General features: G+C 38.9%; 1 protein-coding gene across 3 annotated transcripts in view; it reads left to right on the top strand.

The window, feature by feature from the left end:
- Positions 1 to 26,294, top strand: part of LOC308507854 (uncharacterized protein) — a gene marked incomplete at both ends in the record, with an annotated part of 297,096 nt that overhangs the window by 188,945 nt on the left and 81,857 nt on the right. Inside the window, 2 exons of one of the 3 annotated variants that reach the window (XR_013994944.1) lie at positions 3,579 to 3,684; positions 18,972 to 19,477. The exons of 1 other annotated variant lie outside the window; for it this stretch is intronic. Of the gene's footprint in view, positions 1 to 3,578; positions 3,685 to 18,971; positions 19,478 to 26,294 lie in introns of those variants that run through there. One more of the 3 variants, XR_013994943.1, reaches the window with a different exon arrangement.

Here is a 26,294-nt window from a genome sequence, read left to right as displayed (position 1 = left end):
ATGGAACTGTTGAGACTTGTTCCAGTTTACATGCCAGGAATCTTTACCCCCCTTGTAGAAAGCTCCTCACATTCCAGAAAGCAGAGGGTCTGAATTTTTGCTTTCTGTCCAAGGATTTCCTGGATCTGAAGACAGCTGTATGGGATCATGTGGGAAAGACTAGACTTACAAACCCTGGAATTTCACACCAAAATTTTAGGCAAAGATATGGTGCAGGATGTGTATTGCATGCCATGGGATTGCATGCCATCAGCAAATCTTGGAGGGATCAGAAACACACCAGAAGTTTGTGTTCCGAGAAGCCGTGATCTTTAATGGAAAAACTGACAAACCATAATTGAAAAAGCTGGGAACTGCCATCCTAATCAGAATAGACAGAATTGGTACAAAACCTTCCAAAAAGGCCCCTCTATGAACCTGGCAGAATTGGCTACAGATGCACTAGGTTTTCCAATATATGCATATTTTTATTTTTTAGCTGCCCCATGGGACTGGATTCAACCATAGTCATCTTTTTATTAAAGTGTGGTTTGCATGAAAACATGTTTCTTGACGTTTCTGGGGTCAATGCAAAGTCAAAACAAACCAAACATCTCAGAACCTGCCAGGAAGGGTTTCATCTTTCTCTAACGATTCTCAGAACCTAGCACTTCAGTGACGGCTTGTGAAACAGAGGAAAGAAGATGTGGCTGTCTGAAATTTCTCACTGGGTACTTCAGAAAAATTTCCCTGGAACTTTCCGCCTCTGAATGTACTTTCAAAAATCTTCTTTACTCAAGATGGTCCCACCAGCTAATGAGCAAGTTGAAGCTGGTCATTTTGTTTCAGAAGTTGGAAAAGTAACATGTTTACATTTACTTCATGCCTCTGGAACAAACCTGATGTTTGTTCAAGAAAATAGTACAAGGTCCCGATGGGTTAGGAATCAGTTGAGGTACTATTATAGTCCCTTCAGGGTTAGAACAAAAAAATAAAAATCTTCCCACTGAAAAAATATAATAAGACGCTAAAAGAAATAATATTCACTCAATTAATCGTTTCTCATGATAATTTCTCCTCTACTCTCAACCACTAGTGGGAGTAATGCTCACCATCAGCCCACCCTCTGCTGTGACCCAGAATGTCCTTAGTTTAACCCTGAATCTCTGTGCACCCTTTTCACCTTAACACAGTGCCCATGGCTGAGGGCAACAGTGCCATCGCTGTGACAGAATAATAGAGCACTGTGTAGAAGTATGCTTCTCAGAGAAGGAAAGAATGAGAATGTTTATCCAGAATTTCAGTATGGGGTGAGAACCAGGAGGTCCAATGAGTGCCCAAGGCCAGGTGAAGTTTCCTATGATTTGGTCATTACCACCAATCCCGTTTCCCTCTTAGGAATGAACTCCGAGTTCTTGGACTCTTTGGACTCTAAATTATGCTGACTTTCCTGATAGCCTAGAGACACAGCTCAATGCAAGTGACCATTCTTCCCTTGCATGACCCATGACCTACGAAAGAAATAATAGCACGCAGCCCCCTCCACCATCCTTTCTCTAAGGAGATGCAGGTAAAAAGCCTGACTCACCCTTTCTGGCCCTCCCATCATTCCACACCTGCCAACATATTTTCTTTTATTTCCATCTACTCCTACTATTAGCTACATGCACTCCAAATTCATTTCATCTCTTCCCTGACTCACTCTGTTATTTCATAGTCATCAATCAAAATCAAACAATCCAAAATAGCCTTGCAGACTTGCCTCGAGCCACCAGTCTCGAAAAAATTATTTACTGTCCTTAATCCCCCTTACTGGCCCTACAAGTAGGATATAACAGTGATGGGATTTCCATGCTAAAAATAACATAAATACTACAGATTTGAGAATTTTCATATTTACCAAAAATGTTTGCCTGACTTATTTTAGGCTTACCCTAAATGATTTCAAAATAAATTTCTATCTTGAGTTCATTCATATGGACAATCTGATACAGTAGTTTTCAAAACAAAAGTAGTCAGTATATAATAGTGTTTCAAAGCGTGGACTCTGGCCTTAGACTGCCTGGGTTCACATTTGCCACCTCTGAGCTGGGAAACCTGTGCAAGTTACTTAACCTCTCCAAAACTCAGCCTTTTCATGTATAAAGGGCAGATAGCACTGACCTATCAGATTGTTAGGATTAAATGAGATAATGCACGCAATGTACTTAATATAGTATCTTGCAAATTGCACATAGTATTTTTTTTAAATATACAAAACGATCGTTTTATATGGCAGGCATTTCAACATAACACTATCTTATTTAATCCTACTAACTCCACAGTGTAGGTATTTTGCCCTAAGTTTGTAGAATGCTGGCTGTCTCTTGAAGATATAACTTTCTACACAGTTTTCTCAAGGATTTTGCTCAAGCACATACCCCAGAGGCTGGAGGCAGGAGCAGTGCTCTCCTTGTCCCACACAGCCATTTCCATGCTATTATACCTACACTCTCTTGTAAAAACTGCTGTTCCATCAAGACTCATGCTTTTGGCTCTACCTTCCTGTGCTCCTCTTTGTCACGGTGATGTACCAACTCTTAGTCTCTATATCCCGATTCTAATATAACGGCCTGCGTGACGTTAACTTTGATATTAAGACCCAACATCCTGGCCGCTGGGTTCCTTGAACTGTTCATCTCCATACCTTCTCCTCCACTCCCAACTTTGGTTGTGTGTTTTCATTGCCACTCTCTGGATCTTGTTATCACCCAGAACAGTTCTTCTACCTTCAAAATCAAGAACTCAGATACCTCACACCTCTAATTCTTTCAGATGGTTCATTCAGTTATTTCTATGAAGCAGCTGCTCTAATTCATTTGACCAACCTCACAATGTCTCACTTGTCAGTGTCCTGCCTTCACTGCCTTCCTTGTCCTACTTATATTCGATATTCTAGTATTTCAACCACTCTCAGCAATTTCCTCAATTCCCTTGCCCCACTATCCTTTCATCACACCGGACTGAACTTGATCAAGTGAATCTAACTATTGCCCAACGTTGCTAAGTGTCACTGCAGAGAAAGCACCCAGGCAGTGTTGTCATTATGTGTTCATGGTCCGCATTCTCAACAGGATATGAAGCTCTGCCAAGGAATTCTACTGAATGTTGTAGTTCTCTCTCCTGTTCTCCACGGTGGGGATTCCATACTTTCTCCACTCTCCTCAATCCTCCAACTTCTTCGTATCCCTCAATACTCAAAGCAGGTGGCATCAACTCCAACTTCACAGAGAAGACAGAGGCCCTCAGAGGGGCCAGCCTTCAACTTGCCATCACCACGTTTGCAAACCCGTGCACTTATGCAGCCATTCTTCCATCTCGCAACCTGCTGCTACAAAAGTGAGGCCCTTCCTTTTAACTAAGGCTTACCCCTCCACCACTCCCCTGCCTGCTGTATCAGGAAGGGACCTTGCTTTATGAATTATCTTCTCTCTCGTATCTTCAATCTTTTGCTCTACACTGGCTCTTTCCTATCAGCTTTTAAATGTGCTCAAGACTTTTTCATCACTTAAACCTGCAAACAAGCCTGAAATGCGTGTCTGCTTTTCTCCATTTCATAGGTGAGAAAATGGAGGCTCATGGAGATTGAGGAGGAATGGACTGAATAAGGTCCAAACGCAGGATATTACAGCCATCACACCCAGTGCCTTTCATTATGATGCCATGGTATGTTCTATAGCAGCTGGTTCTGCCTAAATATTAAGCCATGTACTCCAAATGTACATCTCTCTATTTTAGGTATCTTCACTAGGGGAATTGTTACTGTAGGCAGAAAGAATGGGGCTGCAGGGAGAAAGGGAAGGAAAGGAAGGAGGAAGTAAGGGGAGACAAAGGGAGAAGGAGATGAGGTCATTCTTAAGAAAAGGTGCAGCGACCAGACCGGCCAGAAGTAGATTTTGGTGTCGGAGAGGAGACCCAGGACGCCATCTTGCCCCTCAAGGTGAACTTTAGCTAATTATAATGGATTATACTACTACTAGCATTGAGGACAGGGAAAATCTCCACCCTCTGTGTTGCCATGACAGTTCTGACAAGGGCCAAATAAAGGCAAGGGAATCCCACCTCTCATCAGGAAGGAGCAGTCAGCGAGGACCCGCCTGGAAATGCCTATAATGCCACCACTTGGATATTTCACACCATTATTCGAATAAAATCCTAATCCTCTTTGCTCTTCAGGGCAGTTGATCTTCTCCTTGACTGCCCACTCCCACTATGTTAGGGGTGTACTATCCTGTTTTTTTTTTATTAAAGTTTATTGAGGTGACAATTGTTAGTACTAAGTTACATAGGTTTCAGGTGTATAATTCTGTAATACATCATCTATATATCACATGTGTGCTCCCCACCCAGAGTCAGTTCTTCCATCACCATATATTTTATCTCTCATTTATGACCCCACTACCCCTTTACCCCCTGGTAACCACCAAACTATTGTCTGTGTATATGAGCTATTGTTTCTTCATTTGTTTGTCTTGTTCCTTTGTTGTTTTCGGTTTTAAATACCACATATCAATGAAATTATATGGTTCTCGACTTTTGCTATCTGACTTATTTCACTTAGCCTAATAATCTCAAGATCCATCCATGTTGTTGCAGATGGCATTAGTTCATCTTTTCTTATGGCAGAATAGTATTCCATTATGTATATATACCACACCTTTTTTATCCAATCATCTATGGCAGGCCATGCAGATTGGTGCAATCTCTATGGAAGGCAGCATGGAGGTTCCTCAAAAAATTAAGAATAGAATTACCATATGACCCAGCAATCCCTCTCCTGGGTATCTACCCCCCAAAAATCTGAAAACATGTATCCATAAAAATACATATGCTCCAATGTTCATTGCAGCTATCCTATTTCTTTAAAAAACTCCATTGCCTGCTGGGTTTATGTGGTGTGTCCTTGCATTCTTTCCTGTGATGATACCAAGAACCCATTTTTCGGCAACAAAATGGATTCATTTCTTGACAAACCAATCTTCTGATTGATGCTCCAAGATTTTAACTTCCCCTAAGGCCCCAAATGAGAAAGGGAAATTATTGGATGGACTTAATCTGCTCCATCTGTAAAGTGTAACTAACAATATATCTCCTTCTCCTACTCCTTGCCTGCATTTCTCATTGGCAATGTAATAGAGATGGCATCTCTCTCCCTTATTGAAAGTTTTCAATTGCTGAGGGGGAAGGTGCTACATAAATGCTCAATATAGTCATCTTTTTTGGGAAGCTAATTCCACGGCTACGCTGACAGAAAACTGTGATGTGGATGGAGGCAGGTGCATTTTCTTTAGAAGGCAAAAAATAGAGCAAGGAAAAAGAAAATTTGATAAGAATCTGGAGGAAATACTCAGAGAAGACCCAAATAAAAATGTGGTCAAACAATTAAATCAACATTCGCTGCTGCAGCTATTTATGTCTCCCCGTTGTTAATCTTAGACCCAGGAGGAGACAAAGTGGCCTGTGCAGTGTGGGATACTATTAAAGGGAAGAGAACTAGAAGTAGTGAGGAAGTGAAAGAGTGTGAGTTTTACAAGGAAGATAAAAAGAACAAGATAAAAAAAGAAAGATGAGCCAACAAAGCTAATCTCTCTTTGTTAAAAAAAAAAAATAAAAAAAGAAAGAAAAAGAAAACGAAAGGATGGGGCATGAAAAGAGACTGAGTGTCCATGTTCAGACCTTGACTGTAACTTTTCTTGTCAAGATAGGAAAGCCTCTAAAATATAGAACTAAGAAAAAAAATAACTCAAGAGGCTAAAATGCAAAAATTATTTTGCTTTTAACAAATAATTGGAATAATTGGAAAGCCTGAAATAAAATTAAATTTGAAACTAAGTTGATATAAAGTCTAAAGCTTTGAAGTGTACACAGAAGTCATATTGAGTCAGATCCTGGATTTTCAACTAAGTAGCTATGTGATGTTGGTCAAGTTGCACTTAATCTATCTGAGTATCAGTTTCCTAGTTCATAAAATTATAGAGAGTGACGAGATCAGCTATTCTCACACTGTGGATTATGTTCCATTGAGAATCACTCATTTTTATGGGAGATGTTACTGAGGAAGTTTGAGCGTGGAAACAGTGTAGAAAAAGAAAAGAAGCTTGAGAAATATTGGACTTCCTCAAAGATTTCTTCTATAAGATACAGAATAACATTTAAGAACTGGCTTGGGACCAATTTCACCTTTATAAATTTTTATAATTAGGTCAGTTGAAAGGGATATATGTAGAATCTGTCATATCTTTTGTATGTGCACTTAACTGACAATGGAATATAAGGGAAAGGATGGCAATAGCTGGTAGAAACAAAAACTCCGTAGAATCTGTAGAAATCAAAGTCCCTGTTCTCTTGATGTTTGTCTTCAGATAAACGGTGAAGAGGAGACAAATAGCTTTTTAATTACTGCTGTACAGGGGTTAAGTTGCGAGGGTCAGGGCACCACTGAGGGTAATGAATAGCAATCAGTCCTCAATCACTCCCTTTGTCAGTGAGCCACAGAGATCAGAGATCGGCTTCAGCCCCCAGATAGCAGAGCACTGGCAAGGGAGTTAATCCAAACTGGAAAAGAGAAAAATCAGAACCTCGCCTCAATGCACGGAAGGCACACCGGACCTTCCATCCACCATGTGGTCCTTGCCATCAGAGGAAAAAACCTTGAGATATATTGGACTTTCTCAAAGATGTCTTCTATAAAATACAGAATAAGATAATTTAAAGAACTGTTTGGGATCGATTTCACCTTTATAAGTTTATATAATTAGGTCGGTTAAAGGGAATATATGTAGAACTCTCATATTTTTTTGATGTGGTAGGCAGAGTAATGACCACCCCCCAACACCCAAATGTGCCCTTACCTTAATCCCCAGAAGCTGTGAATATGTTATTTTGCATGGCAAAGTGGATTTTTCAAATGTGATTACAGACATTGAAATAAGGATATAATCCTTGTTTATCCAGGTAAGCCCATTCTAATCATGTGAATTCATTAGAAGTGGGGAACCTTTTCCAGCTTTGGTCAGAAAAAGAGATGTGCAAAAATCAGGGTCACAAGATACTACATTGCTGGCCCTGAAGATCTAAGAAGGGGGGCACTAGCCCAGGAATATGGGCAGCATCTAGAAGAGAAAGAGATTCTCCCCCAGAGCCCCAGAAAGGAGTGCAGCCCAGCCACACTTTGATTTCAGTCCAGTGAGAGCCTCAGAATTGTAAGATAAGAAATTTGTGTTGTTTTAAGCCACTGAACTTGTGAGGCTTTGTCATGGCAGGATAAGAAAACTAAGCACTGCCTGAGCCACAGAACCGCTTATATTCTATGCACAGCCTTATAGGATAGCTAGATTTCCTGCGTCTATATTTTGATTAATGCTGCCTCCTTTACCCAGAGTGCCTTTCCCAATCTCTTCTTTTCACCCCTGCAGTCTAAACTACTCTTCTATTAAGACTTTGCTCAAGCATCCTCCCCTCTAGAGAACCATTTCTAAATACCCCAAACTATCTGTCTCTTCCCCAAACCCAGGGTAGACTCCATCACTCCCATCTCTATGCTCCCACCACACCAAGTACAAATTCCTATTATAGCACTATCCTGACAGTGTCTATTTACAGTGTCTCCTCTTCTTAGGAAGGATGCCCTTCCAGAGCTGGGATCCTAGCAAACTGCCCATTAGTAGATCCATGATAAAACATAAATGAGAACCAAGCTTTGGAGAAAGACATGTCTTTAGTTAGCTCCTCAAACCAAACGGGACATCATATGTTAAATACTCCCAATTTACTAGCAATACTACATTTTATTAGTTGAGTGGGATTTTTTTTTTGTTTTATTTTGTTTTACATTTTCAAAACAGTTGCTCAATACAGCTCTATTTGGCTTTGAACTCTATTAGAAGACAAGATACCATCACCCTCATGCCTGGAGGCAACTGAACATTCACAGAAAGAGCACGTTCCTATAAGCAGATGTTTTCCTAGAGTTTATATTTAAGTCCAAAGTTGAAAAAATAAACAAAACAAACAAACCTAAACTGAGCCATGTTTGTTCGCAGGAAGTGTTTTCACTCTCACACAATTCTGAGAGCTACCAATGCTCTTCTTTTCAACTCAGACTTTTTTCTCCATTCAATATGTCCGATGTTCCCAAGGGTGCTGTCACACTTAACAGACCATTTGACCCACAAACCCTAAGATATGAATGATCCCCTTGACCATAGCAAGAACTAACCTGGCCTTGCACTCGCACTTCTCTGCTCTTCTCCCCAGTCTCAGGACATTCTTCATCATTGGGACAGATTTCTGGCTGCACACTCACCAACCATAGTGGGAATCTGTCTCCAAAATCATCTTCATACTTGTTAGTCCACTTTTGACTTGATGAGGCTTGGTCATGCATCATGAATGAGAAGGTAAACCCAATCCTCTTTTAAACATGGGTTGTAGGTATAGCATCAAAAATCATGTAAGAAACTGGCAGAAAGAGAAGGAGCAGTACGGCTTCCAGTAAGACAGTTCAAGAAAAAGGAACTACTGTCTCTCCATGTCTAAGGCCCACAAAAGGGAACAGAGATTAAAACAAGGAGACAAAGAGAAAATAAGAGAAAAAATAGTTTGGTTAAAGGTTTACATGGATCTTTTACTGCTAGTAACACATGTTTTATTACAATTTCTTCATAACAACCATTTTCTGTTGGGCACATGTCTAATGTGTGAAGTATCATGAAAGTTCTTCAATTTCTATTCCACAATAAATACAGCTCTGGGGGAGGAAGCAGAGAGGGCTAATTCAATCCCCTTTTTCCAGAATTCCCTGTGTCCCTTGAGATTTAATGGATGTTCCAAAATAAGGGGTTCCATGATCAGAAATAATTTAAGAAAATACTGGATTAATCAAAGAAAAAATAAGCAGATTTCTTTGCTGCAAGACTTCTCTGAAACTTTACTATTCTACTATGGTCTATGACTCAAAGAGGAGAGTTTATTATATTGAAAATTCATTTAGCCAGAAACCATTTTGTCAAAAGACCATCTATTAACATCTTGATGTTCAGTTTGGAAAACACCGCGAGAAATATTCCCATAAAGCATATCATACCTGAAATATAGTCGGCGCTCAATAACCACTTGACCGGGGAATGAGAGCCAGAATTTCCAAAATGACCAACCTACATCTTTTACCACAGTGTTTCTCTATCAGAAAATGTAACTTGGTTCCGTGAACCTATTTTTCCTCAGGTCAACAAAATGTTTGTAGGCAGTTAGACTACTTTGGTCCAGAGCTTAGTGCCAACTAGTCAAAAAAGAGGCCAAGCATTTCCTCATGTCAATTACACACAGTATTCTTGACATTTTAATTGGCTTATTGAATTCATCTTTGGGAGGAAGAGAAAATTATGTCAAGCACAAGGCATTTGAGAAGATACTAGTAAGAATCCAGCAGCATCCCACTACAAAGTCTTGATATATGACAAGCAAAATGTCATCCAAAATAACCCCAGACAAAAACACAACAAAAGTCTGGCTGAGCCTAATTAATCAAGGGAAAAATCACAGAGAGCACTCAAGGTCTTTGGACTCACTTCTAGCCTCGCTTCTGGGACTTTCAAACTATTTGTTTGAAACTAACCCCTTTGAATGGCTTTTGAACCTGTCCCAATTTTCTGAAGACAAGAGATTCTTAACGCTTTGTCAAACTCAGTCAAATAACGAAATTGATTAAGCAGCAAGTTTGATATTTTCTTTCAACATTACGTCAACTACATGGATTGGTTGTTTTGGTTTCCTATTGCTATAGTCTAAGTGACGTGAATAGCCCATATTTTCCCCTCCCTGTATTTTCTCCATGTTTTATGACGATTTCTTCATGAAAACAAGTGTTTATGCTGTGTTCCTTCCTTGGTGGTAACGATGAAAACATCACCCCTTTGAGGCTTTATCTGACTTCCGAAGGCTTTTGTTCTTTGTGACTTTGCTCCTCATGGATGGATCTCATATCAACACTATAATAGCTTATTTATATGCCACATTGTTTTGACCTCTAATGGTTATTAGTCTGGTCTTGCCAGCACAACTGATTGTTCCATTGTGACTTAAGGATAAGGTGAAAATGCCCTGGTCCAATTTGGAGGCCTTGACGTTATTATACCAGTGACGCATCCAATAACATGGCAATTTTAGCCCAACCCTTGCAGATTGTGGCCTAGTTCTCGGGAGACTGGGCATGAAAAGATCAAGAGTTCAGTACGAGGAACAAAACTGGAAGCCAAATTGCAGGAACTGGAGCATATGGGATTGAGGATAGCTGGGACTCTGCATCAATTCTAGAGTGCGGTTGTCATCACCGGGGCAGCAGAATCACATATCTGGGACAGTGGCAAATACTAGCTGTTTTCCCTCTCTCTACTTCCTAGAATCCTTCCACCCTCATCCCACACTCTTCCCTTTATTGCTCCCTACACCCAGACAAGGTTATCTACATGTTGCTTGCTTCACCTCAAACTGGCACCGAGGGAAAAAAGCAATGAACTTAACTGTAAGAGTCGAGAAAGTACAAGAGAAGGAAATAAGACGGTGGGGAGGCTGGGGTGGCTCACTGATCACTTTTCCTTACTACCACCAGCTTCATGCTACTACGTCTGTTACACTAAGCTGCTCACCCTGACCTTAACATACCAGACCATGCTCGCTTAAGATGTGCCTTTTATTCTCTTTATTTTTCCTTCCTGGAATGCCAGCTCTTTTCCCTGTCTCTCTCTGGCAGCTTCTGCTACCTAGCATTAGAGACCCAACTCGACTGTACCTTCCCTGCAAAGCTGTCCAGATTTGTCCAGAATAAATCAACTGCATACAATAAAAAAAAAACTGTTATTATGCCTCTCCAGTGGTGCTATACACATTCTATTGTAATTATTTGCAGGTCTGTTACCTTATTAATTTTGAAGGAATGGACCTTGTCTTATTCTTTGTGTTTTTAGCATTTAACAGAGTAGAAGACTTTGGCTAACAACAATGCTAATTTTATTCAACGTTTGGTAGATTTTGCCTGTGAAACCACCAGACTCTGGAATTTTCTTTTCTAGTTACAGAAAGGTTCAGATTTTCTATTCCTTTTTATCAAGAAATTTGTACATTTTATCCATAGTGTGAAATTTATTAGCATAAAGTTGCCATAATATTCATTTATTATATTTGAATGTCTGCAGGATATGAATTGAGTCTCCCTTATTATTTCTGATACTTTCTTTTCTCTTGATCAGTCTTGCTACGTTTACCAACTTTATTAATATTTCCAAAGATTCAGTTTTTAATTTTGTTAATTTTTCCTGTTGTGTATTTGTTTATTGTTTATTTAATTTCTAATCTTTTCCTTCTTATTTACATCTTTTCACTTTCTTTAAGTTTGTTTGCTCTTCTGTTTCTCCCTGAGATGTTTGCTTAGATGATTGATTTTCAACATGTCTTCTTTTCTAAGACAGGCATCTAAGGCTGTACACTTTTTTTGTTTGATTTAGCTACACCCTTATGTCTTGATATACCATATTTTTATTGTTAATCAGTTAACTATATTTTCTAACAAATTGTAATTTCTTCTTTGACCCATAGGTTTTTAGAAATGTATTAATTCCCTAAATTTGGGTGGGGATTTTTGGCTATTTTTCTGTTTATGATCAGGCTTAATTCCACTCTTGTCAGAGTACGTAGTATTAAATTTTCATCCTTTTGAAAATTGTTAAGACTTTCTTTATGGCTGAACATATGTCAATTTTGGCAAATACTCCATGTGTGCTTGAAAAGTGCATGTGTTTTTTTGGTTTTTTTTTAGTTTGTGGTGCACTGTTCTATATAAGCCAATTAGTTCAAGTTTGTTAATATGTTATTCAGATTGTCTGTATCATTCTTGGTTTTGTTTTACTTTGATATTTGGTCTGCTTGTTCTTTTTATCACTGAGACGATTGTGTTAAAATCTCCAACTATAATTTTGGATTTCTCAAGTCTTCTTTTATTTGTTAATTTTTGCTTTATATGTGTGCCTATCTCCTTATGATACAATACCTCTTTATCTCTAGTAAAGCTATTGCCTTAAAGTAAACTTATATTGGAATAGTTATATCAGCTTTCTTTTGGTTAGTTCTTTTGGTTAGTTATTGTAAGAATATGAAATATTCTTATTTCATACTTTTACTCTGTGTTTTATATTTAAAGTTTGTACTTTGTAAGGAACAATTAGTTCCTTATACACGCTAGCAATCTTTGTTTTTTTAATTAGTGTTTTATCTCATTTACATTACATTACTGTAATTACTGACATATTTGGGTTTAAATTTAATGATTATTTATTTTCCATTTGTTGCATCTGCTTTTGTAATTTTTACCCTTTATTGTCTTCTTTTGAATCAATCAAGTATCTTTAAAACTATTTTTCTATTTTTCACTTAGTGGTTTTAGTGATTATCTTATACATTTCGAGATGAAGTTTTAACTTATGAGTCTTTCTAACATTAGTTTTTTCACCGCTTCCCAGAGAATGCAGTCTTACAACACTTCAACTGTCTTTCTCATCCCTCATTACCCCCTATACTATTGTTCTCATGAATTTTAATTCTCTATGTTTTAAACCACTATGTATTTTGTCACTATTTTTCTTAATTATCAATATTTATTTAGATTTGCCCACCATCTCCCCATCAACAGTGACCTTCATTTCTTTCCTGCATTATTTCATTTTCCATATGAGATCATATATTTCTTTTTCTACATAAAATTTTATTTTTAGTAGTTCTTTTCATGCAGGTCTTCTGGAGACAAATTCTCTTTGTTTTGTTTGTATAAATCTGTCTTTATGTTGCTTTATTTTATGAGGATAGCTTCACTTTATATTGAATTTTAAATTGGCAGTTATCTTCTTCTAGTACTTGAAAGATATCAATCAACCTATTAAATTCTGGCATTCAGAATTTCTGTTGAAATGTCAACTGTCAGTCTTGTTTTGAAGGAGGATGTCTATTTTTCATTACTTTAAAGATTTTTCTCTTTATATTTTGTTTTTATCCGTTTGAATATTATGTATCTAAATGCACTCCTTTTTTGTGTTAATCCTGCTTGTGTTTTATAGCAGATCTTGACTCTATAAGCTTGATGTTTTCCAGCTTATAGAAAATTTCTGGCCAGTACTCCTTCAAACAAATTATTTTCTGTTTCCTTTTATCTCTTCTTTTCCTGGAACTCCAATGACATATGGTAGTCATTTTAACTATCTACCATATATTTCTTACACTCATTCTGTATATCTAATTCTTTTATTCTCTGTATATTTAGATATGGATGTTTTCTATCAATCTATATTTTAGTTTAATAATCATTCTTATTCCATGTTGGATCAGCTGAATTCATAATATCTGATACAGTATTTTTAAGTTTTAGAGTTTCCATTTGATTCTATTCTTGTTTATAGATGCCAGTTTTCATGTAAAACTCTCCATCTTTTAAAAAAAATTTCTGGATTATATTAATCATAGTTATTTTAAATTCCCTATATTATAACTCCAACATCTGAACTTGTTTCTAATGTTTTCTTTTTCTTTTTGGTCTGGTCTTATTCTTTGGCATGCCTAGTCATTTTTCATTGAATGTTAAACATTGTATATGAACAACTTGTAGGACCTGGATGACGTAATCTTTCCTCTTGCAGGATTTAAGGTATGTGAAGCTCAACTTCATCCAGTCAAGGCTGGGCTTAAAGCTTTATTAAAGCTAGTTGGTCATATTAAAGATGTTCTTAAAATCTTTGACACTCCTCCCCTTGAGCTGAAGAGTTTAGTTCTACTCTTACAACTGGGTGTTTCTGAGACTGCTTTGACCAATATAATATGGCAGAAGTGATGTAGTACCATTTTTGAACCCATGTCTTCAAAGACATCCAGCTCTACTTCCTGTCTTTTAAATGCTCAGTCTGCACGAAGCCAGCTACCATATAAGAAGTCCAATTGACCGAGACTTCTCTGTATGAAGAAGCCCAGACTGGTCAGGTGGAGAGGATTCCCATAGAAATAAATTCTCATCTCAACCACTCCCCAGCTATTCCAGACTTCCCAACCCAGGCTGCAGATACTAGAGTGAGAAAGCTTTCAAATGAGTCCAACCTCAAATATTGCCTGGCTACACATAAAGGATCTCAAACAAGAACCACCCAACAGAGTCTGTCAACCTTTAGAACTGTGAGAGCTCATAAGTTATTATCTTAAGCCTCTAAGCTTTGATATGGTTTGCAAAACAGTAATAGATAATGGAAACATTGTGTATTTCAGGATTGCCTTTAATGCTATGGCTTAGCTCAAACCCTTAGTGCATCTCCTTCTGGAGTCTCAGCTAAAAGCATGAGGGCATTTCCCGGGGCTTCTCCATTTTGTTGAGGCCTGAACCCCAACCTCTGTCTATTCAGTGTTAGATGATTGCCAAATATCTTTGCTCAGTTACTTAGCTTCCCAATTGCTGCTATCTACTATTTTCCTCAGAGATTTGGCTTGATCTCATGTGAGCACAGCTGGGAGTTAGTGGATGCCTCAGAGGAAATTTCACACAAAATTTGAGACTAATTTCTCCAAGATTCCCTCCTTTCCAGGACTTTGGGTCTTCAATTCCTTGCTTCCTTGGCAGCCTGAAGTTTCAACATCTGTTTCCCTACTTTAATGAGAATGTCAAAACCGTAGGCTGCCTCTATCTGCTAGGTTTCTATTTCCTGATCTAAAAATTGGCAAATGACCCAAGGGAATATGTGGAAGGAAATGTGGGCTCTCCCTAGTGTACCTCATTTCTGTCCGAGTTCTTGGCCCTTCAAGTCCTGGCTGACTTGACTGCTCCTCAGGGCTTTCAAACTATTGTTTTATTCAACTTTTATAGTTTGTCTTGTAAGGAAAGTTAGTTTGATACAAGTCTTTCCATCACGCCACAAACAGAAGTCCTAATGGGTCAGGAAATGTTCCTGACCCAATGCTTGCGACCAGCAGACACTCAAATACTCTTAGTCTTAGACACTCTTCAATCCTTCCTTTAAATCCCTTCTAGACTCAACTTCTGACTCTGCCTGCTTGCTTCTATACCCCACCAACACATTCACAACTTCCCGAGCACAGAGACTCAGGACTGGGTGCTAGTTCGGGTGAACTTTCAGCCATGAAAGTTCAGATGAAAGGAGACACTTGCTTATCCTATCTCACTGTTTTTTCTTTTGTAGACGCATCCTATGATGCTTTCTGGCTTGCAAGCCAACACACCACACTGGTGTACTATTCTTAATGCAATGATCATGTCTTTCACCTATTTTGTGCAATGGGAAACTGTGTTCCAAGAATTATTCAGAAAAGTCTTAATTATTAATCATCATTATCATCACCATCATTACCAGCAGCAGCAGCATCTGCTCATTGAAAATATGGGAAGACTGCAAATAGCTTTTCCTGGAAGGGACTCAGAAGGTCTCCATTTGACCTCATCTAACCAGGAAGGAGCTGAGCCTGCTATGGCAATAGGAACTGAATATTGCAACATAGGATTTTTTTTATTCTGGCCTTTTCAATTTTGGCCAACAGAAACATCCCCACCCTGTGACTTGTAGAAAGCAAGAGCCCAAAAAGTTAGGCTTCAAACTATACCCAGTTCCACAAGTGTTTGGAAAAAAAAAAGTACTCTGAAAATCTTTTACTTACCAAAAAAAAAAAAAAAAAAAATTAAAGAAATTCACAGTATTCCATTTTAAGGGACTTTCAGTTGACACCTCGGACTTGATAAATTGTTTTTCACATTTAGATTTTAACTTAAAAAGTATTTGCCCACCACAATAATATCCAGGTATTAAGTTACACTTTCTTATTTAAATGTAGAAATTTACTCAGTGATACAAATTACCAGGTATTTATTTAGCACAATTATATTTAAAACTCATCAAGCATTCTGTTACATAAAAAGGATGGTTTGGGGTTATGTTACAAAGGTCATTGTATTTTACTTGCTATGTTGCTCCCATCATTGAGAGATAGGAAAGGAGTAAGCAAAAAAAAAAAAACAGAGCAAATAAGCGAGAAGCAGAAAGGGTGACAATCATAGGTATATATGAAAGAAAAGAAGTTGGCAGATTTAGAAATAAGTGCATATTCAATTTTTTAAAGATACCGCAGAGCTTTCTAGATTTCTTGCATATTAATGTCTCACCACTAACCAATTATATTCTTTTCTTTGTTGACCAAAATATGTTTACCTAGATTCTATACATCACTTCTCTATTTCCATATCCATATTTACCCCAAGGGCATGTCTTTCTGGTACACTCTGTATTTCATCTTTTACTGACTTGAGGGGTTTGAAATAAACATTTTTATTTTCCAACTTTCACATTTGCAAGCCGATCAGTTCTCTTTTAGCTCATCTTCTTTCTGTACCTTATGGTATTCATCAGGCAGCAACTAACTGATACTTTCAGCATTGTGCCTAGAGCTGTCTTTAGCCAAATCCAAAAGTTCGTTAGGGACATGTTCCATCCTCCAAGGTGCTACAGACAGTTTGCTAGTCATTTCATTACTATATAACGTGGGTTATCATTTTTCCAGCCTCCCCTAAAACTCCTCACCATTTTTCCAGCCTTAGCTTACAGTTTACCCACCATTTTTCTAGCTTCCACTCACCACTCAGACACAAAGCTAATGCCACATACTTTAGGATTTTGTGATGGGTATCAATTTCTGTGTCCGTCAGTAATTACTGAACAATATATCATCGCAAAACTTACCAGCTTCAAACAACAAATGTTTGTTGTCTCTCATGAGTTTCCAGGTTGACTAGGCAGTTTTGCTGATCTGAGCCAGACTTGACAGTTCTCTTCTGTATTTCCTCATGCATCTACTATCACCTGACAGGTTGGCCCAGGGCTCTGTTTCAAGGCAGTTGGCTCAGCTATGCTCCCCTTCAGCAGGGCACCCTAGCCTGTTCTCACGGGAGAGTCAGGGCTCCAAGAAACCAGGGATCACCAGATCTCTGGAGATCTAGGCTGAAACGAGGCACATCATCATTCCAACCACTTTCTGTGGGCCAGAGCCAGTCACAAGGCCAGTCCATACTCAAGAGTTGGGGGAAAGAGATACCACCCATGAAGAGACGCAAAGTTGCACGGCAAAGTGCATAGATACAGAGAGAGGTGGAAAGCTGGGGACATACTTTATAATCAATCTACCACAAGCTCTAACAGAAGTCAGCCCAGGGATAGTAGGGAGCAATAAAGTAAGAGTATTGCATGCAAAGGGGGCTTCAAGATAAGGTGGTACCTGAGCTCAGTTTGATGGGATGAATAGGAATTAGTCAAGTGAATAAAAGGGAGAAAGATTACAAATCTAGAAACTAGCACATGCAAAGACATTAAGCTGAGAGAAATGACAGCAGGTTCTGGGAACATGGATACACAGTACTTTCTTAACGTCCAATACTCCTTTCCATCCTGTCCTCAGGCTTTCATCTGTTTAGAGAAATTACAAACCTTCCTCCAGGAAACCTTTTATTCATTCTTTTCCTTTCCTGATCTATCAGTGTAATCTCATGTGGCCTTGGCACTGGAGTCAGAATGTCTGGGTTTGAATCGCGTTGTTCCCCCTACCATCTGAACAACCTCTCTGTAACTTAGTTTCCTCATCTGTAAAATGGTGATGACAACTTATAGGGCTGTTGTAAGAATGAATTAAAATAATGCATATAAAGTGCTTACAGCAGTAGGTGGCACTTAGTAAGCTCTTATAAATATTATCAGCTTTTAATGTTATTAATATTGTTATTATTATGGCAAAGTGCCAGTTTGCAACTAAATGGACTTATTCTGTATGTTACTTTTTGTGTTCCCTTCTCCCTTCCTGAACAAACAAGGCCCCACATGTTGGACCTGGGTGAGTTATAGGAGTCTGAGATAGGAGTGAGTGTGGAGCAGAGCTCGCCAGTGGCAGCGGAGTGTGGACCAAAAGCACATCGACTGGGATCAAAATGTTACTATCAAGAGGCCTCTTTGAGATGCTTCAGAGAAGGAACTGGGGCAGAGCAAATGGATTTGGGAGATGAGATAGCAGACAAAGCCTGAAAAGTTCCCCTCCATAGCTGGAGGGCAGTCTCAAAGACTTTTTATAGCGTGAAGCTTACCTAACTTAAGCTGCTTTCTCAATTAAAATAAAATCCCTTTGAAGGATGGAGACAGGTTGCAGATTGAGTTCAATCCCTAATGACCAATTATTGAATCCAATCATTCCTACATAATGAAATGTCCATAAAACCCCTATATGATGGTGTTCTGAGAGCTTCCAAGTAGATGAACACATCAAGGGGTGGAGACGGTGGTGCCCCCCAACTCCACGGAGACAGAAGCTCTGGCGCTCAGGACCCTAGGTACCTCCTCATCGGGCTATTTATTGTTATCCTTTATAATAAACTATAATAGTAAGTATAGAATTTTCTTAGGTCCTGTGAGTCATTTCCGCAAATTATCAAATCTGATGGAAGGTGGGGGAGGGTTGTGGGAATCCCCAAATTTGTAGCCAAGTTGGACAGAAGTTCAGATAGCCTGGGTACCTCATTACAACTGCCATCTGAAGTGGGGTGGGGGGCAGTCTTTTGAAACTGAACCCTTAACCTGTGGGGTCTGAATTTTGAAATGTTGAACATGCAGTTTGTGTTAGAGAATTGAAGAATCAGAAACATTCATTCATTCATTCATTCATTCATCCATGATACTCAACCCTTTACTTAGACTCTCAGTTTGCAACTCTGGTTGAGTCTTCACCACTCCAAAATTAGCCTCTAAGATGACCAGCCAAAATCTACAGTGTGAGACGATCTGAAACTTTTATCTGGTAAAAAGTTGACTTTATTACTTCTCTTCCCAAAGGATCTCTATGTCAAGCCCTAGCCACTTCACTGACTTCCGTGTTTCTCACCACAGACCAATGCTCCTTTTCCCTACCGGACCAGAGAAGTTACTGAGACCAGAGTTACTCAAAACCCAGCTCAGACTTTCCAATGAATTTCCACAGCTTGGCACACTTGAAGCTATAAATCTTCTTCCATGTCTTCCCTGCTGCCCTTGGTGCAGAAAAGATTGAACTGTTGTAATCCACTCATGTCAAATGTGGAGGTGACTCTGGCAACAATCAACCCCAAAGGTAACACAAAGACATTCCCCAAATAACAAGTTCTAAATCCTAGTCAACATTTTACATTTTCTCAAGAAGAGTTAAGTATAGTGCATAAATAAACATAGCATTATACAAACGCTAAATATGTTTGCGAAAAAATTTTAATAGCATTGGGAAATGTTTATAGTCTAAGAGTAGGTGAAAATAGGGCAGTATATAAAGCAGTGTATGAAACATGATGCCCGAAGTCTATACATAGGAACACATAGGAAGCACATGCATCAAAATGTTAACAATAAAATTAAATTTTTTCAAACAATTTTGTGTATTTTCCAAATTTTTCTTTGTCAACATCTGATCCCTTCCTAATGTGAGTTAATTGGTTTTTTTTTAGGAACCACCAAGCAAAATTCAAATGCTAAGAAGTTGGCTTCAACAGTGCATAAATTTGCTTGTTAAATTGCTCTCCATCAGAATAATAGCAAGCACTGCATTCTTTTCATAATGAGTTATTTCATGTTTCTCTAAGATGGGCACAATCTTAAATTTATCTTACTCAATTTCCTCAAATTTAGCCGCAGCGAGACCTACTTTTCTCTGGCTTGTTAAAAGTGTTATCTCTAATGAGAAATACAATTTAACAAATGCAGAGGATGGGATGCCTGAGCAGCAGCAGCCATTTGGCCGGCTGTCTTGAGCTCCCAACACTCACAATAGGATTTTCTGGAATCACACTCCTGTGTCTTCCTCAGAAGTCAACCAATAGGCTCATGCATGACAATGAGCCGCACACGTCTAGAAAAGACAACAGAGAGCTTTTCAATACATTTAATTTTTCTTCTATTATCTGAGATCAGAATGCCATTCCTAGCTGTACTTAACAAAAGCTAATGGCAAATAAAGGAAAAAATAAAATACAAACTGCATTTGATGGGGAAAGTATTTGGGGGTGGGATATATTGACAACGTATCCCCACAGTTCATCACTAAGAAAAGGCTAAAATCTGAGGAGAAAGCAAAGGCAATATAATACTGTGGTGATAATCCAATTGCCTTCACATTACCCCTTGCTGCTTTTATAATAATTGCTAATACATGTGAGAAACTAAATTGTTTTTTACATTGCCCTTCTCAACAGCCAGAATATTTTCACATTCAGTCAGGACCATGAGATGAAAAGAGAGAAAAAGAATATTCTTTCCTCTTTGATTCTGACTATAACTCAGTAATCTAAAAGAAAATGGGGTGGGAGAAGGGATGGAAACTGAAACAGGTCCATTTCGGGGCCATACATGAAGCTTGCTATCCAGTGCTTCAAGGGAGAAATCCACTTGGCCACCCAAGGGCCCATTGCCACATCCTGGCTGCAGAATGCAATTACATTAGGTATTTCATGCTTCAAAGAACCTGGCATTTACCAAATGAATTGCATTTGTGGCCAGAATATTAATGACTATTATCATACTTGACGTGTGATAACTCTCCAAGGAGTCATTTCAAAGAAGTTGTCATTTACCAAAAAAAAAAAAAAAAAAAAAAAAAAAAAAAAAAAAAGGTCACTGAAAGGGAAGCTCATTTTCAAAGCTAGATTTTCTCTCCCTATATTTTAGCAAGCTTTATTTTGCCTCAGAATGTCTGTGTTGATGAAGTTCAATGTCTGTGCTGGTTTTCAGTTACAGAATACACATAAACAAGGAAAATTCTCAGAGATTATTTTCTTACCCAGGACTTTTTTTTACACTATTTATTTATTTTGAAATTCAATATTATTTTATATTAATTTCAGGTGTACAACATAGTGGTTAGACATTTATATAATTTAAGAGGTGATCCCCCTGACTAGTCTAGTACACACCTGGCACTATACATGGTTATTACCATATTAATGACCATATTCTCTATGCTGTACTTTATATCCCCATGATTCTTTTGTAACCACTAATTTGTGTTTCTTAATCCTTTCATCTTTTTCATCCTGCCCCCCAACCCCCTCCCATCTATCACCTGGATAAATCTAATACACATATGACTCCACACATATGCCACATTAGTTGCACAGGAGATTATCCGGGAATTTTTTTTAAAGTATCAATACCTGATCCCCAACCCCAAAGATATGAATTATTTTAGAAGAGGGCTGGGTTTGAGAACCACATAATAATATTCCAAATATAAACGGGTATTCCAAATATAAATGATACATTCTTAATCGTTGTGGAAGGAGCATAAGAAAATAAATATGCATTGCAATGTAAGTGAGCACTGCAATGTAAGATAAACTATTAGGGAAATACACTATTATTTTTAACAATTATTAAGATCTATAGAATGGCACACATTTTCATAGACACCAGTATTTGACATCAAAAAGTCTGACAGAAGTCAGACCTAATAGATGTCAGACCTAATAGATGTCATTAGATATTAATAACTACCATTTTTTAAATAGCTCAGGTTGAGTTCCCCCAGAAGCAGATCCTGAGACAATAATTTAATGCAGTCATTTTACTGGGAATCAAGAATAGGGAAGTGGAGAAATGATAAAGGACACGAAAGGCAGCCAGTAAAGGACATATTATTGAGCTAGTCACCACAGTGATTGGCTAGAGCTTCACCCTATGGAGAAACTCTGGGAAGGGTGCAAAACACAAGCCTCAGAATGATCCTGAGGGGGTAGAGGGAATCGAGAATACTTATGCAACAACACCCAAGAGTCCCAATTTGAAGGCTTCCAAGGGATGATTGCTATTTCCCAGGCACTCTGTCCTTCCAAGACTTTAGAAGTAGCTCTCAGGCAAAGAGCAGTATACGCTGGCAGTTGGAATTGACTAGAGCACACCCAGTTGGTCAAGTCTGGGGAAAAGAAGGAAGTACAGACTCCGCAGCAATGTGCTAGGGGACTTGGAGATTGCACTAAATACATTATTTGTAACCATTACAAACACTGCAAGAAGGTTTTCTTCTATCTTCACCTTAAAGAGAGAGAAACCAAGACACATCTGATAAATAGTTATTGTATGCCTTTTATGTACGAGGCACTGTCCTAGACACTTGGGATCGAGTGGTGAACAAAACAGAGTAGATACAAGCACGTGGCGTTTATGATATATTGGGGAGACGGGCAGCCACGGAAACCAACACAGGTTTAGACATAGATAAGACCTGAATAGAAAATAAAGCATGGTTAGGGAATGGAGAATGTCAAGGAAGACTTTTGCAGGTAACTAGTTTTGGGAAGTCTGCTCTTAAAAGATGAAATTGAGAAAAGAATAGAAAGGAGTGAAGAAGCCAGCCAAGTGAAAACCTCCAGGCAGAGGAAACAGCAAATCCACAGCTCCAAGGTGGATCTGTGCTTGGTGTGTATAAAGAACAAGGAAGCCAGTGTGGCCACAGCAGAGGAAGGGAGCAGGGAGGTAATCAGGACGAAGGTGAGAGAAGTAGAACCTCTTAGGCCATAGTGAGGACTTCAGATTTACCATTAGATTTCCTCTTCAGTGTGACAGACGTGAGTAGACGAAGGAAAACAAGTTAGGAGTGCATTGTACTACTTCAGGAACAATGATGGCATTAAGTGACTCTCCAAGAACATAGAATTATGAATCATTCAATCCACAGTTCAAACCCAAGCCCGTCTTCCTTCCAAGCTGATGAACTTTGCACTACGCTATGCTGCCTCTCCTTTACGGCGGAGCATTTTCATTTCTCTAAAACTCTTTATGCATGTGTGCAATCGGAGGTGTGCCCTTGCCAAATTAGAATAAGAAAAACTAGGGAAATCCCCCCCAAAATTAATAAATTAAAAAATAAATTACATCGACCGCCTGAATTTAATAAATGATGGAGGCCTTGTGTGTTCAAACCCTGCAAAGTCTGAACATTTTAAACTTGCAGCACTAGCACGTCACAGGACCTGTGACTGCCCACCTTCAGCGTTATCTCCTGAGACTCCCAGACTCCCTGAAATCTCAAATTGTTGCTTTCCTGTCTGCTGTGTGCCGGTTGAGTTGAAAAGAACCCAGTCATTGGTTTCCTCCACAAGCCGGAGGTATTTGTGAATCCGCCTTTATTTCAGGGACGCTTTGTTTCCCTTGTGGGGAGACTTTTAAGTTTCAAAGGTCAACAGAAAGCCTTAGAATACACAGCCTTTTTCATCTTGCTAACAGCAGGGAAAAAGTAGAAAGACAGCATCTAACAGTAAGAAGACATAAAGAATAAAAGGAATGGCAACGTAACTTCATTTACATTTTTCAGTCAAAGAAAGAAAACAACAGCCCTAGCACAGTAATTATTACCAAGTTAACACTCTGGAACCTTGCTGGGTTTGCCATGCTGCAGGAATATTGATGGGATTGACTGTGGGAGACTTTGGTCTAACCACTCACAGGATCATGACTCCACACACTGCAGATTGGCTTTGCCAGACTTCCTGAGTCAGTCCTCACCAGAGAGCTAGCCCACTGGAAGCTCCATTCAGCAATTAGCATCAGGGACGTGACTGTTTCTCCCTCTTCTCCTTCCTGTCTCAGAGATGCAATCGTCTTCTTTTGTTGCCTAAATCAATAATAAATCCATCTGCCATTCCCAAAACACTTGAAGAACACTGGTGGGTGGGTCCTGGGTAACAATTCACAATACAGTAGATACATGGTTTGTCCTTGGGTGTCACAGGGTAGACGAAGATCAAAGGGGCAAGAGAATAGAGCCAGACTGCCTGGGTTAGGGTCTCAGCTTCTATACTTCCTAGCTATATGAGCCAATTTCTCAACAATGTCTCAGATTCCTGATCTGAAAAATGGGGATGATAATAATAATAATATTTACCTTAGGATTTGAGTATGCTAATACAGAAAAAATGTTCTGGGATGTCACTTCTCATGAATGCATATTCACACATAACCTGATTCACTCCCATCCTCACAGCCCAGCCATGTCCCTAGAATTCTAGCCACATATCCCAGTGGTGTCACCTAGTTGGGAGATTCCTGGAATCCTCAGCCAGGCTTTCAGGACCCAGAATCATTGTTCCCAGATGGCATCAATCCATAGCCAGAACAAAGAGGGATTCGAATTGTCCCAGAGATTCCTAGCCAGCTAACAATAAACGTTTAATAATGCGTCTCTGGCATATTGAATTATTTGGAGCCCAAGAACTTCACCAGAGAAAGGGTTTTGAAGTTACATATAAATAAAACCCTTAGAACATAGAGTAGTACTACATATATCTTGGTTTTTGTTGTTGCTGTTAGTGCTCTGGGAAAAACAGACAATATAAAGGCTAATACGAGATCTGACAATTAAGTTCGCAAACTCATCCTAGAAAAAGTGCTACATACCTACCTCACTGATGAATATCACTACGGTCACCTTCGAAGTACTCCTTTTGGGAAGCTATGCACCGATGCCAGTGTCTAGTCCACCTTTCAAAGCAATTTTGGAATTTTTTTTCTGGAATGGCCATCAGAGCTGTCGCCATATTACCCTTGATATCCTGAATGTCATCAAAATTGTCTTGGCATAAAATTAACCACTGGTCATTCACAGAAAGAATTTACAAGAGTCTGCAAGAGTAAGAAAAGATTTATTGAAAGTCAAAGAGAGACAATTCTGACAAAGGGAAGTTTTGCCAGGGCAGATCACGGTAGGGACAGCTGCGCCAATAAGGAGTGCTGGGGTTTTATATTTTTCAAAGCAGGATGTAGGGTGCTTGTTAGCTTGCAGGGGGTAGCTGTTGTGATTGGGAACTGTTCTGTTCCTACCTATAATGGATGTCAGGTGCTTGTCAGTTTGCAGGTGCAGTGCTAGCCAGGGGAGTCAGAGCCAAGCGGTTAATGTTTAGCTAGTTCCTGTTAACCTACAAGCTCGCTCCTGTTAACTCTTTGCCTGTCCTATCCTGCTAGCTTACAAGCCTGCTCCCATTAACTCTTTATTTGTCTCATCAAAAATGTCTTCCTTTCAATATTTCCTTTATCTTCGGATAAAGAAAGAAGTCATTGGGGCCAGATCAGGTGAGTAGGGAGGGTATTCCAATATGTTTATTTGTTTACTGCCTAAAAACTCCCTCACAGACAGTGCTGTGTGAGCTGATGCATTGTCGTGATGCAAGAGCCATGAATTATTGGTGAAAAGTTCAGGTTGTCTAATTTTTTCATGCAGCCTTTTCAGCACCTTCAAATTGTAAACTTGGTTAACTGTCGACTTGGTACAAATTCATAATGAATAATCCTTCTGATATCAAAAAATGTTAGCAACATCATTGCAACAAGTTTGCAAACTTAATTGTCACACCTTGTATATACCACCTCTATATGCCCATCTCATTGTCACAATAAAAGAAAAATAACAAAATATTTTGTAATATTAAGGCTGGACAAGGGATTCTTTATCTATAAAATAAGAGAACAAGAGATGACTAAATATGTTCACATTTTAGCTAGTTTTGTGGTGTGAAGAAGGGAGAAGTAATTGTAGTTTGGAAGAGAATTTGTTATAAAGTTCATATCTTAACTGAAATGAACATCTTGTAAAAAATGAATTTTTAAAATCATAGCCCTTGCATATTATTCACCTCCTCTGAGCTCAGTAAGATAATGAGAATATCTCCAAGGGTATCAGTGGAGTTGTATTTTTTATTTTTTCTTGTTACAGAGATTTATATCACATTCCTGTGACCGAGCTATTTAACATTAAGTATTTAAGAAGTTAGCAGGAAGGGGGGAGGGGAAGGAGTGTCTGAGAGGGAGTGCCTGTCAGTCCCCTAAGTGTTCTTTCTGCTCCTTGAATGCAGGGACCTCATCTCTCCAACCTGAGTGTCCTCTTATATGAATGAGGGCACTACAACCTACCCATAGATTTATTGTAGGTTAAATATCCTACTGTTTTGCACTCAAAAGATATCACCTGCTGCCTTCCTCAGATCCACAAATCAAACTTAGAAAATGAAGCATCACTGGCGCAAAAGACTGGAGCCCCCTTATGCCTAACAGTGAATAGTAATCCCATCAAGGTGAGTAAGAGGTGCAATCAAAGCCTCCTAAACCCAAAGAAAAGATCAATTTCCAGGACTGTAGGAAGCACTAATGCACTCAGCGAGGCCTGAATGACACCAGCGGTACGACTTCATCTTGTCAAAG

This window comes from Rhinolophus hipposideros, assembly GCF_964194185.1.
Source record: "Rhinolophus hipposideros genome assembly, chromosome: 15".
NCBI classification, from domain to species: domain Eukaryota; kingdom Metazoa; phylum Chordata; class Mammalia; order Chiroptera; family Rhinolophidae; genus Rhinolophus; species Rhinolophus hipposideros.
This window is presented reverse-complemented; position numbering and strand designations above follow the sequence as displayed.